The 19,747-nt window shown below is 35.0% G+C and overlaps 1 protein-coding gene across 1 annotated transcript in view; it reads left to right on the forward strand.

Moving 5' to 3' along the window:
• The first annotated feature begins 11,401 nt into the window (after positions 1 to 11,401).
• Positions 11,402 to 19,747, forward strand: part of LOC125237247 — a 48,537-nt gene continuing 40,191 nt past the window's right edge. Inside the window, exon 1 of the mRNA XM_048144275.1 lies at positions 11,402 to 11,599. The gene's annotated coding sequence lies outside the window, so the exon portion shown is untranslated. The remainder of the gene's footprint in view (positions 11,600 to 19,747) is intronic.

The following is a 19,747-nucleotide window of genomic DNA, read 5'->3' on the forward strand; positions in this document are numbered from 1 at the left end:
CAAAATTCAATTTACACCACTTATTTATTATACCGTTCAACACCACTAAATATTACAAGGATTTTAAGAGCTAATTAAACAGCTAGACGTTACTCACTAGACTAGACTAATTTTCTTAGATACATGCTTTTATAAAATAATGCAATGACGTAAACGATGCGGCGTAAGTAGTTCACACGTGTTACCTACTTAAATTCTAATGCTGGCGCTGCATATAACAACAACAATATTGATACCCGAGCAAGCGAAAGATCCCAATGTTGTACCGCGAGCGTATTAGCGAGTCCGATATACTTATGTATCTAATAATAAAAAAAAAAATTGTTTATTTCAAATGAACACACAAGTTTACAATTTTGCTGACCTCCACACTAGGCAATGCCTGTCCCGTGGCGATCGATGACGATTATACCTGTACTACGTACTATGTTCTTTCTTTTGCTACCACTACCAATCATAAATAATTAATTATGATCATTGCTTTGTTTAATGCTCCACTTAATAGCAATAGACGTTTAAATTAAATCAGCATAACAGAATTAATCACATCTACATAAATCGATAAATTACCTCTCCCATCTACACGGTTGGACACCTCTCTTATTAGAAGCATGATTTTTATTTAGCGTGGCATTACTTGTTTAAATCAGCATGTAAATATCATAATTTTAAATATCTTTTTTTTTTAGTATGTACTTTTAAATTTAGTTTATTGACGATGCATGTTGCGGATTTTCCATTGTCTTACTTTTTGACGAAGCTTGTAGCTAATAACGGATTTTGTATTCAGTTGACGAAGCCTGCGTTGCGGATTTGAGAATATGGTCTCATATCATAATAGCCTTGTTAATAACCACAAAATTTAAATTTAAAAAAAACCCCCGACATCGTCGACCGATTTCCAACAAACATGGCTAAGAACACTCCCGACCCGACTAACTAAATGATATAATTTCTTCGTTTATGAATTGAAAATCCTAAGGTATCACTATACAAAAAAAATAGGCTTTTGTGGTATAATTTTTACTTTATTATTAAAAAAAAATTGTACAAAATCCTTTACATTTAATTAATAATTAAATTGGCTACGGTATCATATTGCTTCAGAACCTAGTATTATTAAAAATTAAAAGCACACATAACCAGTTCCGTACAATTTATCAAAAGTCAATAATTACGCAACCCGTCTGTTGCCTGAACTTCAAATAACAAAGGGTATAAATTATCACTTCAGAACAATTATTACGTTGTTTGTCTTGGGCCTGCGTATTTAGGACATCTCTTCCAGCTCTTCTGATTTCTGTCTGGAATAACAAAGATATTCGTAACTTCAGTATGGAAACGAAATAAAGTTATTTAAAGTACCTACGTAGGCACCTACTCTACTTGTGTAATGAAAGTGAAAGAGGCGAAAGGGGTCAGTTAGCAAGTGGAAATCCGTGATCTCTGCCTACCCCTAAAATACTAATATTCAATAAGAGTTGTGAAAATTCAACGGCTTTTACCGGTCCCGTCACTGTTATTTCTGAATCGTCCGTCACGCTTGTCGGTACCTAATCCAAACTTTTTGGCAACTCGCTGACACCAGACAATACTTGATACTCGGATCATTCTATTATTTCATGAACATTCATCTATTATTGCCAGATTATAGCCAAAACGTATGAATAATATTCAACTTTATATCTTTTATTTACATATAGGATTACAAATTTACATACAACTAAGACTAAACATTAAATTTAAGAGCTTTAAATATATCTAAAGTAGGCCCTTGAGACATTCGATTTTAGTGTAGATAAACACAGAACAGATTTTAGTGTACTTAACACAGCAAAAGGGAATGTACAAGTTTCTAATGGGGTGGCAACGCGCATGTGACACTGTTTGTGTTGCATGCGTTCATAGGTTACGGTGACCGCTTTCCATCAGGCGAACCGTATGCTTGTTTGCCACCGACGTAGTATAAAAAAAAAAGATACAAAAACAATTTATTAAAATTCTCACCTAAACCAAATCGTAGGTATTTTTTGTTAAAATGTGGATTACTGATGATTGTTACCGAATATTAAACGTAAAATAAAAACGACTAGGGAACAAATCAAATTATTTTATTGAATATTTTTTGATTTGTCCTTTTTTTCACGGCGGCGGCGGCGGCGGCGGGCGGGTGGTCTAGTGGTGAAGACGTTAGCCGCGTAAGCTGAAGACCCGGGTTCGATTCCCGGCTCGGCCACCAGTGGGCCTTGTCGTTTTTTCTTTCGTGTATGATATCTATTTCAATTTATAGTAAAATAAAAATTTAAGTAAAAGCCAGATCCCAAAAACTTATACACAACTCAATCAATCAATCATTATTTATTTGCAACAAAACATAACTAAATGCATGCAAATACATTTATAAAATGTCACACAAGAAAATCAACAGAATATAATAAAACAAACACAACAACTATTATAAATGAAATAAATATAGCCTAGAATATCACAACTAAAACTAGAATAGCCCAAATACCAAAAACAATCAGAAATCGTATCGCAACACTAATTGTTTATTACTCTTACTTAATCCATGTCACAGCGGTCTAATGAAGCGACCCAAACTACTTTATAATTGTAGCAAAAAGGTAACAATTATACAGAATGCAACCATCATTGAATTGCTAATAACAATTTCACTCTCCTATGAATAAAACAAAGTATGTTATGTTGGTTGGAGATCAAAATTGCATTGTAATTATGTTGTTTACAATTCTCCGTAAGCCGGTGGTTATTAAACTACGCTATTTTCACAATGACTTTGTTTATACATTCTTGTGTTAAAACAGTGACATACAGTTTTTGCAACACAATACAAATATTATCAAATTAAAACGGGACTTAATCGCGTAAAACTTACGTTTATATTTAACCCGACGTTTTGGACATGACATTATGTCCGTGGTCACGGGTAGACTGGCTCGGAGTTGTATCAACATCTTCTAGCTGTACGAGTTTTTCGAACTACCCGCACTTGATTGTCATTAATTAGTCACTTTTACGCTAGGGTTGCCACTTTGCCTACATACAACACTCACGACATTACAAATATTAGGATATGTTAAAAACGAAATGAGCTCTAGATTCCTACGATATGAATCCGATATGTTAGTGTGTTTTCACTACTTTTCTTAAAATAAAAGTGCTATTGCCCTCAGTTATACCTCAAAACAATTGCGTGAAAACGAGATATGCTTGCCAATATGGTATGGGATGCTTTTAGTATGGGTTCACTCTTCACTCTTACAAACCTGAATGAATATATGGCTTTATTTATATCAAACTAGCTTTTACCCGCAGCTTCGCCCGCGTACTAATCTAATCTTGTTTTCTCATACAAACTTTGGACCCCCATTTCACCCCCTCAGGTGAATTTTGAAAAATACTTTTTTAATGCTCCTCTACACCTTATAAGGATCCTACGTGCCAAATTTTAAATCTCTAGGACCAGTGGTTTCGGCTGTGCGTTGATATGCCGGTCAGTCAGTCAGTCAGTCAGTTTCTTCTTTTATATATAGATATTATTGGACAGGTCATTCTGGCAATTTTTGGGGGAGGCCTATGTCCAGCAGTGGACGTCTTTCGGCTGATATGATGATGAGGAAAATAGCAGACGGGCATTGGCCATGCCGCAGTAGCTACTGACCCCCTTTATTATGTACATACGTAAACATAAATAATGTCGCGTGAACGTGATGTCTAACGATCACAAACAATCATTGTGTGTGCATAACATTAAGGAGGAGAGATGGATTGATTTTACCGATTACCACCTTAGGTAGAGACATTATAAGTATTGTTGACTACACATTGCCCAATAGTGCAATGTGCTTACAATTAGTCATGTGGGCCCTATAACAAAAGAAAAAAATAAACTGCAGGCTATGCTCCTTAAACCGACCAACATTTGAGCGAATTCTAAAAATTATGAAGTCTTATTTAATATTTCATATACAATAAGTGCAATAATATGGTTTCATAGAATATTCAAACGCCATAAGCAATTATTGCCATATTAATTGTTGCCCATATTATTACCTAACCTAACCTACTTTCTGATAGCAGTTTCATTTTCCAGGGGTCACAGTTCTAAGCTAACCTAACCTACTTTCTGATAGCAGTTTCATTTTCCAGGGGTCACAGTTCTAAGCTAACCTAACCTACTTTCTGATAGCAGTTTCATTTTCCAGGGGGTCGCAGTTCTAACCTAACCTAACCTACTGTCTGATAGTATTTTCATTTTCCGGGGGGTCACAGTTCTAACCTAACCTAACCTACTTTTCAAGCAGTTTCCTTTTCCAGAGGTTCACAGTTCTAACCTAACCTAACCTACTTTCTGATAGCAGTTTCATTTTCCAGGGGGTCAGTTCTAACCTAACCTAACCTACTTTCTGATACCAGTTTCATTCTCTAGTCCTTCTAGTACCTATTATAGTAGTTTTCGATTCTGCCAAAGTACATTATGGAAATTGACTTTTCTGGACGCTAATTTGTATGACAAATGATGGTATGGAATGTGGTAATTACGGATTTCGATGATTCTGACAAATGACATTATGGGAAACAAAGTTTCTGGCACTAGATTAATATAGTAAACAATGATTATGGCATAAGATGTTATTAGAAACAAAATTATGATTGTTGAATAGGATGGCAAATAAAATTATGGCAAATGAAATTCTGGCAAATGGGGGTATCCCTAAAATAAATATTAGCTTCAATATACACCATTATTTCATTGACGTTGTCTGTCACTCTTTAGACTAAGTTAACAAAATTCGCAATACATATCTCCCGCCTCTTAGTAAAAACTTTCAAGAGTGACTTTTCTTACAGGGATAATAAATGTTATTGTTATTTTTTGGTAATGTGCCTACAACATTACCAAAAAATAACAATAACAAAGCACTTACATAGGTACATACTCGTACTTATGTATGATTTAATGTGAACTTATGTATGCTTTAATGTGTAGTGAGTGGGCTTAAGCTTAAGCTCAGTGTACGTTCAATACCGCCCGTATAGGGGAAATGTATTTTCTGAGGGAAATTGATTTTTCACCACACCAACTGGTAAAGGCTTTCTTTGCTATTCGAAAACAGATAGCAAAATTGCATTTTATCCACAAGGGGGCAAAGTAATTTCATACAAATTTTAACTCGATATCTTAATCTAGCTGCTAGATTTTACCTATAAATGATGATTTTGAATCATAAATATTGAATAAATTGTCAAATTTGATTTATTTTGATGTTTTATAGTCAGTATTTTGTTCGTGTTGGTGTGGTGAAAAATTTTGTGTTTCACTCGGTGGCAAAGTTTGTTTAACCTTCGTGCCTTGATACCCTCGCAACGCTCTAGATTCCACTTTTTGAACCACTCGCTACGCTCGCGGTTCAATATTGGAATCTTTCGCTTGCTCAGGTATCAATATTGGCACGTGCGGTTAAACAACTACTTTGCCCCCTTGTAAAACAAATAACTATTATTGGTCTACAGAATCAACAAAATAGGTAATACTGTGAGTTGTCCTATTTATTATCTAGCTATTATCATTTGTCTTCTCTCTTCTTCCTTGGTATTCTAACAGAATATTTCAATTAGTTTCTGCAATGCATTAGAACATTATTTATTTGAACAATATGTTACAAATACCAAGAAAAATAACAAAATTTTGCGGGCGCCCGATTAGATAACATATTTCTAATGCAGTTAGAGGAAGTCGATCCATTGTTGAGCCATCAGTCAGTTGAGCGGAAAGATACGTGTGGCGGACTTGATTGCTTGAGATTGGAAACACGGTATGATACTTGATTCATTTTGTTACTATACAATAAACGAAAAAACTGTATAGAGCGTAACTCCCATCGCAAAAGCCGGCCTAACTTCTGGTGTTTTGGTTGTCTTTGGGTGACGATGATGGCTTACCATCAGGCGACCTGTCTTCTCGTTTGCCTCCTATGTCTTAAAAAAATACTAAAACCTACATTTGTAATGAAATAAAACTATGGAAACGGATTAAAAATGATTATTGTATAACTAGCTTTATTAATAGTGTGTGAACCTGCCTTAAAAATCTATATTATTTGTGGTCATGGTTCGTTAATATTTCTTGTATGTTCTAGCTTTTGCACATTGTAATTTTTCCTCAGTCACCCGTTGACCACGAACGCTGTAAAGTGTTCGAAACGTCGGGATGAATTTTTAAATTCATTATACGCGATTTAATCCGTTTCCATAGTTTTATTTCATGAGTAACTATCGCGGTAACCGAAGACAATATTATCTACATTTGTAAATTTTACTCGCGTAAGAAGGAACACAGCTATTTGCTACGAGTACGACTACATAATATCGCAATCCCATATGACATGTAACTAAAAGTATAAGTAATATAAGAAATTGTAAACACTCAATGAAATGATCTTAGCACAATATCAAATTTTATCTGCCCATGACCTACAATATTTTCTAAGCTAACATAAGAAAAGCAATAAGTACGACATAATTAAATCCATGATCTAGTCATTAAGTATTTTCACTTTCACCTCAGAATTAAATTATTACCAAGGGGAAAGAGAATGGAATAAAATTTATTACGAAACTTTTCGGCACGTGTTAAATGTCATCCTCAATTTACTTACTTTTTGAGGTAATGGCCCTCAACGTTTTAGCAAGCTCATTTGGTTTCTATTTCATAACGAAACTCAAGTAGGGAGTATGACTTAGCATCAGTGTATAACTTTATACATTTATTAATTATAAGCATGCTTTTTTATTTAACGTAACCTTCTGTAAATAAGTTATACATTATCAACTCATACTAAAATGGGAAATCCACAGTTAGATTTTTAAAATATAACCTATTATAATAGAAACTTTACAATACCGCTTTGTAAAATATTATATTCAAATTTTTATATTGTATCGTACCTACTTGTCATACTCTTAGTATCATTGTCATGTAATAAAACAGAAACTATATTAAAATTTATCATCCGGTATGGTTCAAAATCATTCCAATCGCATACCAAGAATAAGCGAATCTTTGAATTAACAGAACTATTAACAATCCGGATTCCGGAATCAAGGAATGAAAATCTAAAAGAAAGACACATTATTACCCACTAGACAACATTTTGTGGCTTTCTTGGATTTCTAAACCTGGTAACTGCGACTGATAGGTCTGGTACAGTGTAAAAATATGGGTGTACTCTACTCAAACATATACATACATGTCCCATAGCATCTTAGTCCGGTGTAATAAGAGCGCAGTACCATATTTATGAGACGATTTTTTCGATACATATTTTTGCACTTGACTGTTTTTTTTTATGGGATAGGAGGCAAACGAGCAGACAGGTCGCCTGATGGTAAGCGATCACCGCCGCCCATGGACACCCGAAACACCAGAGGTATTGGAGGTGCGTTGCCGGCCTTTAAGATGGGTGTAGGTGTACAGGTGCCCGAGTGCCCGACCTTTAAGTAATTAATGTTTTACCATGTTTGAGTGCAAGTTTTTTGACCCGTAGTGTTCGGCCTCAAACTGTTCTCAAAGTCGGTTGCTGGCTTTGGAATTATCATCAATTAACAAGCGGCAAAATTCTCTTTTTGGAGTCCCTAAAAATTGGAAATCTAGGTAGTAGATTGACCTCTCGTTTCCAATTATTTTAAGAGGTATGAAATGGCTAGTAGTAGGGATATTATTGGACGAAACACAAAATCTAGTGTTCGGTGTTCAAAAATCGATCCCCTGCTGACTCGAACTCGCGCTCTCAATAAGAACACTCGGCCGGTATTTTGTTATGGTTTGCTTCCGCTCGCTGCCCGCCTAGTTATAATTAAAACCTCTTACTTTGCGATCGACTGATAAAATTCTTAACGTAATTCTTGGAGCTATTTTAGATGCATAAAATAAGAAAATGAAATATTTTTATGGTAATAATTGGGTACTTTCTTTTGTATTTAATTTGATTGGAAAATTGGCAGTTGAAAAACTTTATTCGTTATAATTAGAAGACTGATATTCTTCTTCAGCTGGAGAAGAATGTCGTTAGGTATATACCAAGATTGGTCCATAAATAAATTATAAAATTCAAGGTATTTTTCGCTTTCCAATGTTTCCATACAAAAAACAATTGAGTTTTAAATATACATAGGTACACTTAACTACTACTACAAACTATGTGTATCTATCATCGTCCGAATTATCCCAGCATTCGCCACGGCTCATGTGAGCATGGGGTCCGCTTTGACAACTAAATCTATCTACTCGTATCTCTTCGAATATTTGCGTTAAATTTCATAGGATTTTAACGTAAAACGATAAAAAAAATATGTAAAAATAATTACTGAAAAAATAAAGAAAAATACGACCTCGCTCGGTCTCTTTAAAGCAAGAGTGAAGAGTGTATAGGCTATTACTGAATCGGTGTGCCGCATCTTAGACTCTGTATTCACTTTCCATCAGGTGTGACTGGGGTCAATCGCCGATCAGTCCATAATAAAAACAACTACATATTTGGGAAAGCATTAATGACATGTCGGCTTTAATGATTATACCCATTTCCACAAATGAAGTGATTTCATATCAATTAAAGGTACTAAAAACACCACAAGTGATTTAATTACTGTTCGATGAATGGATATAGCGAGTCTCACTTTCGCGATCATCTCGAAAGGATGCCAGATATGATCGGTATTCGAAACATATAATTTACTATGTTAATACCGGCGTTACGCGGTTGATTTCACGTGCTGATCACCTTTACGAAGTAATATGTCAGTGAGAACATAGTGTTGTACCGTATGTTCTCGTTCCTAACTCGAACTGATGTAACGTGAAAATCACGTGAGATTTGTAAACAGTGCTTGTGAGTACATTGTTTACAAATCTCATTACATGACAAAATATGTGGCGTGTGTTGCGATGCGGTATGTAGTACTTCAAGCAGTTGAAAAAGTTCTTACTCAATAAAAAATAACCATAACTATAAAAACGAGATATCCCATTCCATTTAACTGTAAAGAAACGTGTTCAAAACATATTCAGGTAGTACCATGACGACCATGCAACGGCAGTTTTAAGATGAAAAAAACACGCATTGTTCTCAACTTTTCCCGTCGAGTAATTAGGTGCACTCGATAATTGCGACTAATCGATCGTGACGGAACAGCGAGCCACGCGATCCGGTATGCAAAACATGCGGTTAGATTGATACGAGCACAGATTATAGACACCGCGTTCTGAAGCGCTTACAAAGAGCTCGTGGTCAGACAGGTACCATTTTACTGGTAAAGGACAGTCACCGGCAAAAATAAGTGATGATTTCTGTACCTTGTCGCTTTTAATCATTTGACAACTTCGTATGACATTTCAAACAAGACGGTAATGTGACTAGGTACAGAAATCATCACTTATTTATGCCGGTGACTGTACCACGATTTGAGCAGCGCAATCGAGTAGCATCTTACACTATTACAATAAGGGTTTAACCTTAAAACTATTTTTCTATAAATATTCTAAAAATATTCGAGTGCTGGTTGTAAACCTTGAGTCGTTGACACAACTGGATCAAGCAGATGCGTTCCCATACTAAATTCCTACGTTAGAACATACGAGTATGTGGGCATGAGTTGGCTTGAATGTTCCGTCTACTAGTCGAGGTGGTCTGTGGGCTAGATTGATACGAATTATTAACACTCCACTCGCTCCGGCCTGGCGACAAATGGTAACCCCGCGGCGGCAACTATGTGAAGGTTTTTAGTGTGAAAAATGCGCTTTGTCGAGAATTTTACGCAGTTTTTGTGCCATTCGTGTAAAAGGCAATGACATTAAGAATAAGTATATGAATCGCAAGGAAACAACTTGTAATTTGCCGCAAATTAAACAAAATTAGCTGTATATGTAATTATAATACATATTATAAATACCATGACTTACGGATATGAAACAACTTCGATCGACTTCTTTATAGGTCGTGGTGGTTGTGAGAAGATCCGATAGCCGCTTCTTATCAACATTATTAAAAAATCCGCATCCCTTGTATTTAAGCTTTGTTTTTGGCTTTATTTACATCGGACGGGATATGTGGCCATCGCGTTAATATAGTTATGTCCAATAATCATTTTGATTGTGTAGAGTAGTCTAGCCCACCGCGTAAGACAAGCGTATGTGATATTAAATAAAAATATACGCATGCAAGTCATGCAACTCCTGAGGTGTTCAACTGTAATTGGTCTGGCAACGTTCTAAATGTCCTAATGTAATGAAACCACACACCGCTCTTTCACATCACCATGTTATTTTATTTCAGTAGCTGGCTTTAACTATGAATACGCTCGTACAACTTATGAAATTAATGTTGTTTGTTACTCTTTCTGGAACTGGAGGTTAACGACCGGCTTCTTCAAACAATTGTTTGTGTATAAAACGAGGCACAATGCATACAATTAAATTACAAACATTTCAAAATATTTTTATGATTCGATAATGGTTCGTATCTACCTACTGTTTAAGCCATGTGCCTGTGTTTATTTTATATCTCATTCATTGCAAGTACAAAATGTTCATAAATTATCTACATATTGTTTACTTTTTCCGTGCTTTTCGTATGAAGTAAACTTAGGTACCTACTTAAATAGTTGTCTTCATAAATATCGTACTATCAAAATGCATTTGTAATAAATACTACCACCATTTAGGCAGAAAGCACTTATTTTACACGATATCTCTTTGGAGCCAATTTCTGCATTTTTACCGCCGCTATAAAATACCGCTTACTTTGCATATCCGACACAATTTTGTTTTATGAGGTCAATATAAGTTAAGTGAGGGTAATATTTTATAAGCTACGTGAAATATAATAATTGAGACTCAAATAATGCTATACCTACCTATTTCATTTGGGAAATAATGTACAAGAACTGACGTAACTGACAAAAGGCGTTCTCTTGATATTAAGATTGCGTAAATGATCATAATATAGAATTCAAGTGTTAAATAGGTACTATGACAGGTTACGCAAAGTTTAGGAAGTTGTTATCCGTAACTAGACGAGTTCAAGATGAACTGGACCATATTGGACGGTTTTATTGTATGCCGCGGGACCATTCATTATCGGGTTTCGTAAATACGGAACAACTTACACTTTCAAATCGGTGTGGATGACTAGGCACGTCTGAGACTTTCTCCGGGTTTACGAGTGACATGTTAGATACCTATACGCATCTATGGGTTCTCTCTGTACTAGAGCTTCTTCGGATTTCTTTCCATTTTTAATTTCATTTTGTGTAACGTCACAGCGATTGTATTGCTTCTTGCAGCGGCGGTCATTTGCGCTCTAACATGAGTACGCGGCGGGCGCGCACTCGGTTACTAACTACGATTTACCGCTGATCCAAAGCGCGGCGTCGCGTTCTGATCTCAGCTTCGTAAATAAATTACCGTAAACCGGTAACGTGACAGTTCGGGACTAGACGGCCAGGCTAGACGATTGTTATTGTGTGTACCAGAAAAGTGTGACGTATTGAGAAAAATGTGCGGTCATTAAATAACAAGGTAAGCTTAGTTCTTACTTCGTTTTTCTTTTTGCTTTGAACCTTTCCATTACGGCGAGAATCTTCACTTTGTTTGAACGAGCATTTTGAAATCCTTTTACAAATACCGTTCCTTTTATTTGAAGAGTAGTGTTTTTTTCACAATAGAATTTTTGGTAGCGTCGATCTTGTTTTTTCCAGTAATTTAAACCTTTCATAGCGGATAAAATATGCATGTACTTACCTAAATAAACTTACCGTCTTCAAAAAGTAATAGCAGATAAGTACAATATGTAAATAAACTTCTCAACAAAATGTAATACGTAAACAGAAATTAAACTACGTTTGGAGTTTCATAAGCGTTATCGATCTCTAATCACTGTTCATAATAAACTCTGATTTAAGTATATTGTATCCTTATCAATACCTTTATCCAAAGCGTAGGTATATTTACTGAGTTATAGTTTGATACTTATTTATATATATGAATGAACAATGTATGAACTTAACTCGCCATTAACAATTTAAAGGCTTTACTATGAATTGCCTAGATAATTTAATCAAAATCTGCTTCCTAATTACCCGATGAAAATGATGATAATGAATCTGGAGAAGTTCGCAAGAGGTCGCCAGCTGCACACTTTATCTCTCTAAAGATCAAAATCAAAACGTGAGATCATGAATGATGTTCCCACTAATATTGGCACTTTATCCTAACGTAAATACATTGAAATGAAAAATGTACTTATAATTTAGGTACATAAATATACGTTAATGCTTCTTGACCTTTCCATAGTTAAATGACCGGTGTCAGCAGGTATCTTCTTATGAAACATGTATAAAAACTAAACATAAGCTAACGTTAACAATATTTCTTCATTGCCCCACTGGCCTACGCCAATAGACGTGAAACTGACAGCTCTTTTTTTGAATTTATAAATTTTTTGTCATAATTTATCGAATGCCACAATTTTCAGCATTAATAAAACTTCTATATCTAGGTACCTACCGGTGTATTTAGTTCATTAATTCATCAATTTGTATCTGGTTATATCTACAGGTATTACTACAAAGCATTAGTGCGTTTTCACTATGTTAGGACCAATATTCTATACATTACCCCCTGACTGCCTTTGACATCCATCGTACATCCTACATCGGATCGAATATTGTGAAAACCAAAAACATTTTTAAATAGGTATACTTAGCAAGAACCGTAACTGAAGGAACAGAATACACGTGAAATGTCTTTAAAAAAACACCTTTTTTGGGCTGTTACATTTATTGCAAAATACTAATGTAAGCAAAATAACGTCTACCTATTAAAAATAAAACATTCCTGGACGGTAAATTCCTTTGCAGCAATGATAGTTGTTACATCAGCATCACCGAATATTGATGTTAACTGTACTTATTACACATGTTCGTTTCAACTAAGATTATAGAATGTATATATATATAGACATCTGAATACTTCCATTGTTTAAAAGAAAAGAAATACCAACATGTTTATCTTAAACACCTAGTTATACAGTCTGTTAGCTCCGGCCTTGGTGTTTATGAGAATGTTAGACATCGCATATCTTAGCCATGCCGTAACATAGTATTTTATGCTTCATGATCACCGTATCCCAAGATACTCAAGTCCTGAAATTATTTCTGAAAGTCCATTTAACTTTTATTCACTTGGAATAAATGCTATTTCTCATGAGAATCAAACAACTGGCACTGTCGCACCAATATACGAAAGAGCGATAGTGAGAGGAGAGAACTACGATACGAAACATGATCATTTTGCATCTTGTCTACGCACCCTGAACAATCAATAGATCCTTTACCATGCCTATATGGTGAAAAAAAAAGTAAATCCACAACGACATGCATTGTTTGGTGAACAATTTTATACCATCCCATATGCCGGCTAAGAAAACGCATACTACACCACACATAGATGGCGCCACAAAAAAAATGTCTTGTAGCTTTCCATTACACTTGTAGATGGCGTTAAAGTGTTAATTTTGACATAGATTTATAGCTCGAAAGTAACACTGAAGACTTTTTTTGGCGCCATCTATGTGTGGTTTAGTGTATGCGCGTTCTTAAACTGAAACGTTTTATTGCTTATATTTTATAAAAGATTCTATCTATCTACCAAACATCACCAAAACAATTGTGTGCAACAATTTTTCATGATGTCTTACGTATTGTTATATAAACACAACAGTCAATATTTGCCAGGGCTTGATGACGTACCTACATACTTACTTATTGCTTATTTAAAGTGCACTCGCGTAACATTTAGGACAAAATTATCATTTTTGTACCTAAAATTATAATTTTGTTCTGTATACATACTCGTATAGGTATGCTTATCCGGAATAGGTACAGTCGAGCTCATAAATATGTGTACATTTCTTCACCTTAGCTCGTTGCAATTAGGTGAAACAATGTACACATATTTATGAACTCGACTGTACTGTAGATTCGATGGAGCGATTCGAAGTACACATAATAATTTCAAATACCTTACTTTTCAATGTTAATGAAATTCAGAGCTCATAAAAATATGGATATGCTCTATTAGCACGGAGAGATTGGAACCATTGTATAAAAAAAGATGCCGAAGTCAAATTAATTTTATTACCAAGCTAATGTTACCTTAATATATTATCTAGGTACACTGAGATAAATTTGCATTGTGAATTTAACAAGTTCGACTTGTTGCGGGCTTATTCGTTGGAAACAAATTTATTTTAGTAAACGGAATAAATCACAATACCTATTGATGATATATGTCGAATTTGTTTGTTAAAAGATATTTGATTGAATCAGCCAAACATATTATGTTTTAAACAATATGACTGTGTCATGAAGCTTTTATAAAATCGACTTGTTGATTCAAATGACGAGTAACTTGTAGAGTGTACACTTAACAAAATCTAACTTGTTGTTTAAATCAAAGAGCACGTAGACGCTATTTTAACCAAAAAACTTGTTGAACGAACATGAAAACTGGTTGTTTTTTCTTTCGGTGTCCTTCATGCTAAACATTTATTCATATTTCTACTTTGACACTTTTCTACCTAATATTCTTCACACGAGTATAGGTAAACCTAATGCGCACCATTAAATGTAGCGCATTACCTCATTTACTCATTACTGAAGATGTCACGTCTCCAATTATAGGCAATGGCGAGTGGCAGTGTAGTATCTTAAATATGTATACATTGTTCCACCTTTCAAATGGAGGAAGGTCTGAAGCTATTTGCATCTTTGTTGCCTTGGAGATAACTACATAATATATGTATACATAACTATTCAATAGTAATGTGCATATATTGTACCAACTAATCTACACACATTGTATATAGATCGGGTATATTTTGAATCCATCAAAAACAGGTTTGGCGCGTTTTCTTTTCTCGTAGTGGATACAATATATCTCAGTTATATATTTTGAACAATGTACTTAATTTGTTTATGAACGCCTATTGAGCGTCAATCTAAATAACCTAGTTTTTAGGGTTCCGTAGTCAACTAGGAACCCTTATAGTTTCGCCATGTCTGTCTGTCCGTCCGTCCGTCCGTCCGCGGATAATCTCAGTAACCGTAAGCACTAGAAAGCTGAAATTTGGTACCAATATGTATATCAATCACGCCAACAAAGTGCAAAAATAAAAAATGGAAAAAAATGTTTTTTTAGGGTACCCCCCCCTACATGTAAAGTGGGGGCTGATATTTTTTTTTTCATTCCAACCCCAACGTGTGATATATTGTTGGATAGGTATTTAAAAATTAATAAGGGTTTACTAAGATCGTTTTTTGATAATATTAATATTTTCGGAAATAATCGCTCCTAAAGGAAAAAAAAGTGCGTCCCCCCCCCCTCTGACTTTTGAACCATATGTTTAAAAAATATGAAAAAAATCACAAAAGTAGAACTTTATAAAGACTTTCTAGGAAAATTGTTTTGAACTTGATAGGTTCAGTAGTTTTTGAGAAAAATACGGAAAACTACGGAACCCTACACTGAGCGTGGCCCGACACGCTCTTGGCCGGTTTTTTATAATAATATTTCATTAATTCTACTGATAGACGACATATTAATATATATCAAATTGATCACATCATTGTGGTTATGAACAAAATATGTTATTAAGAGAGTTGTACCAGACCGTAATAATTTACTTATCATTTTATATAATTTATTTTTCTATGATTACAGTGCAGTGTAATGCTTTACAATTGTATTTATTTTCTTAGTAATAATAACTGTGTTATGGTGAAATTATGTGTCTCTTACAAGTCCTGTGCACTTTAGTACTTCATAAGCTACATTTTGACCTGACCTTTATGTAACAATTTTAATGAACGTCAATATAAATTGAGACCTCAACTAAATGTCAGGTGGCCGTGTGAAATAAAAGCCTTGATTACAAAGACACAGCATTTTAAAAGATCTGTTGTAATTGACATTTCTTTTGACAATTAATCGTAAACTCACGAAGTCGTTAAGCAAATTTTATTGTGCTGAAATTTCGTTACCTTCGACTTTAGCACGACAATAGATGGTTAAGTTTCGCTGCGGTTTTAATGGCGATACCAATGCGATAGCGGTAGCGGTATATACAATGTTATCTTACTTACAACAGTTTATAGAGGTTAACTAATAAACTAATGTGGCTCCAAAATGAGAGCGCGCCACTTATCCCAATATTGCGCCACCACAATGTCTCCCCATCGGTATCGCGGCCGACCCGCCGGGCGGCCACCAGTTCCCAGATAAAGGTGGTTTTCCACCGGCAGGGCGTGAATGGGCAGAGCGGGGAGGGAATTGAAATCGCCCGGACCCTTTTCCACTAAAAAATGCCATTAATAGTCTAAATAGGAAGCAATACGGTTAATTTTTACATTAACAAATATCTCAATTCACGTCCCGCACATCCACGTCAATCCACTCCTCTCCACGCTAAGCCACTTTTCGTCTCGCCCTGCCGGTGGAAAACGACCATCAGAGTTCATTTATACTTTAAATCGGAAGAATTACAGATCATTTTTACACTAACAAATATCTCAATTAAAGTCCCGCACATCCTAGTCAATCTTTACAATTTCCACTGAAAACGCACTGGGCGAGAATTGAAAATTTGCCATACAAATTTCAATTCCCTCCCCGCTCTGCCCATTCACGCCCTGCCGGTGGAAAACCACCTTAAGCCCTTTTAATAGCCCGATCGTCTCCCATTCTTGTAGGTGACCGAACCAACGAAACGAAGTCTGTGAGATTTAGTAACGCCAATGATATTCGCTTCGCCACCGACCATCAACTTCTCTATTTCGGCATTCCTCCTTCTCCTTACCCTCCACGTGCCGTTTTTATGTTATAGAGATTATTATTTTTAATTATGAATTATCAAAAAAGAACGGGAATAGTCACAAATTACCTAATAGTACATTTTTTATTGTAAAGATCATACCTAGAGGTAGGTACATTCATAAATTCTTTCGATACATCACACGTTGACAGTATGAGCAAGCCGATTGGAAAATGGATGCAAATTCACATTGAATCACGATCGTGTCATGACAGGTCATCAAAATTAATGAAACTAACATTCTAATTATTATTTCCATTAAACTACATCATCAGAGGTAAGAAAAATTCATAGTTGTAGGTAGGTAGGTACCTACCTACTGCACAACGTTCATTACAATTATTCCGATTCCCCATTTTTGTTTTGTGATCTATTTCTAATTACTTTATTTTGACGTCTTTCCAACGTAGGTAAGTACCTACGTAGTTTTGGTACAGCGATGGGAACTTCATTTGATTGCATATCGATACCTCTGGGTTCAATTGGCGTAAAGGACATTTTGGCGAAAATGAGTTATATATACAGTTTTGTTCAGAATTTCAAGCGCTATCGATCTGTGTAGTTAAAATTTCGATATCTCTTAAAAAGTTGCCTTTACGACCAAGATTTTCTACTATGGACTTGCAAAAATAGCTTTTCTGAAGGGGCGTAAATATCAAGTCATTAATTATAAATTATTATTTGTGTCGTAAAGGAAATCTACAAATAAAAATATAGTCGTAAGTCACCTTGATATATATTATTGCCCTTTAAGCCCTTACTTTTTAAGGATCACTTTCTATAGGAGTGTGGTAAAGTTGGGCGTAAAGGACAAGTTTTTTTTCTTCGTCCTTTACGACCAGCACTAAAAATATTTTATCCGCAACTGTAATCGATATCATTGGGTTCAATTGTCGTAAAGGACATATAATTCAGGTTTCCAAGAGAAAGATAAACCCACTTTTTTGTTTTTTTGGCCTATATTTGTGACGTGTATAAGAAAAATATGCAGATTACGAGTATCTTTAACCTAGTGTAACAACCGTAGTGATAAACTAAACGATTTAGAAGATAGATGGTTGTAAAGGACACGTCAAAAGCTATTAACGTCCTTTACACCCATGATTTGATAGGGTCGTAAATGACGGTCTTAGATGATTTTTATACAAAACCGGGGCGTAATTGTAACCGAAATGGTACAAATGTTGTGCTAAGTTTACAATTAAAAACTGGAAAAATGTGTCAAAACGTACTTAATATGGCATAGAATAGACATTAGTTTAATGCAGTGTATTATTTATCTAAGCTATCTTAGAAACAAAAAAGAACAAGACTATTTTATATCCAGTTTTGTAATAAAGAAACAATATTTGCTTAAAAACGATCTACTAATACTTTGACAACAAGCTCAAAGTTATTTTTTTAGTATTCGCCGCTGTTGGATAGTCAGTAGGTTACGCATTCAGCCTTTAATTCTAGCGGGGAAACGCTTTCGTAGTATTATTATACTGCGACGAGATGTAGGTAATTTAAAAAAAACACTATGGTAATCAGGGTACGTACCCACAACGTATGCGCAAACGCTCACGATAATATCTATTTCGTAGCTTTATTTTTTTTTCGTAGCTATAGCTATAGCTTTATCGCTCTTGCGTATTGAACCAGACTGCATTTTTGTCGGCGTCTGGCGTCGACGATTGCCATTCAGCTACGCCGCCAGTAAACTTTAACAGTTCAATTCAAGTAGACTATACTAACATTTAGTGCGACAATAACAGGTGCGTTTCGCTAGCGAATGAGCGTTAGCGTTTGGTGACTTGGCTATGTACCCACAGGTACTTAAAGCATTGACTATAATATTTCTAGGATTGAACTCATAATTAAGATTATTCTTACTTAACAGGTTAAAGACTAAATAACAATCTTCTGTTTTAAAATTATCAAAAATATGCATCAACATAGTAGGTAGTCTTGACTACAGTTACTATTATTTATTAGTTGGTCACAGTTTGTATACGCGTCTTAACTTGCGTTTATAAATTGGTACTTAACTCTTAGTTATTCTTAGAACTTCTTTCTACTTTATACTTAAAATTACTGTCGTATTAATATAGTCTACTGTTCACAGTTGCTGATTAAAGTTTACGTGATTACCATTAGTGTTTTTATATTTACTTAAACTACGAAAGCGTTTCCCTGCTAGAATTAAATACTGAATGCGTAACTTATTGAGAGTTGAGACAACGGCGAGTACTAAAATAATAACTTTCCAAAATACTAGATAGTTTTTAAGCAAATGTTGTTTCTTTATTGCAAAACTGGATATAAAATAGTCTTGTTCTTTGTCTCTGCTAAATATTTAGATAAATATACACTGTAACACTAATGTGGCTATTCTATGCCATATTAACTAAGTTTTGATACATTTTTCAAGTTTCTCAATTGTAAACTAAGCTAAAAACAGTTGCCATTTGTACCATTCCGGTTACATTTACGCCCCGAATTCGTATAAAAATCATCTAAGACCGTCATTTACGACCCTATCAACTCTAATTGTTCAAAAAAATCGTGGGTGTAAAGGACGTCCATAGCATTTTGACGTGTCCTTTACAACCATCTAACTTCTAAACCGTTTAGTTTATCACTACGGTTGCTACACTAGGTGAAGGATACTAAAAATCTACATATATTTCTATATACGTCACAAATATAGGTCAAAAAACAAAAAAGATATAAACATTTTTCTAAAAAAAAAGTTGTTTTTTGCTTCTCCTGAAAACCTGCATTTTGTCCTTTACGCCAATTGAACCCAAAGG

The sequence above is a fragment of the Leguminivora glycinivorella genome, chromosome 2 (genome assembly GCF_023078275.1).
Source record: "Leguminivora glycinivorella isolate SPB_JAAS2020 chromosome 2, LegGlyc_1.1, whole genome shotgun sequence".
Classification (NCBI taxonomy): domain Eukaryota; kingdom Metazoa; phylum Arthropoda; class Insecta; order Lepidoptera; family Tortricidae; genus Leguminivora; species Leguminivora glycinivorella.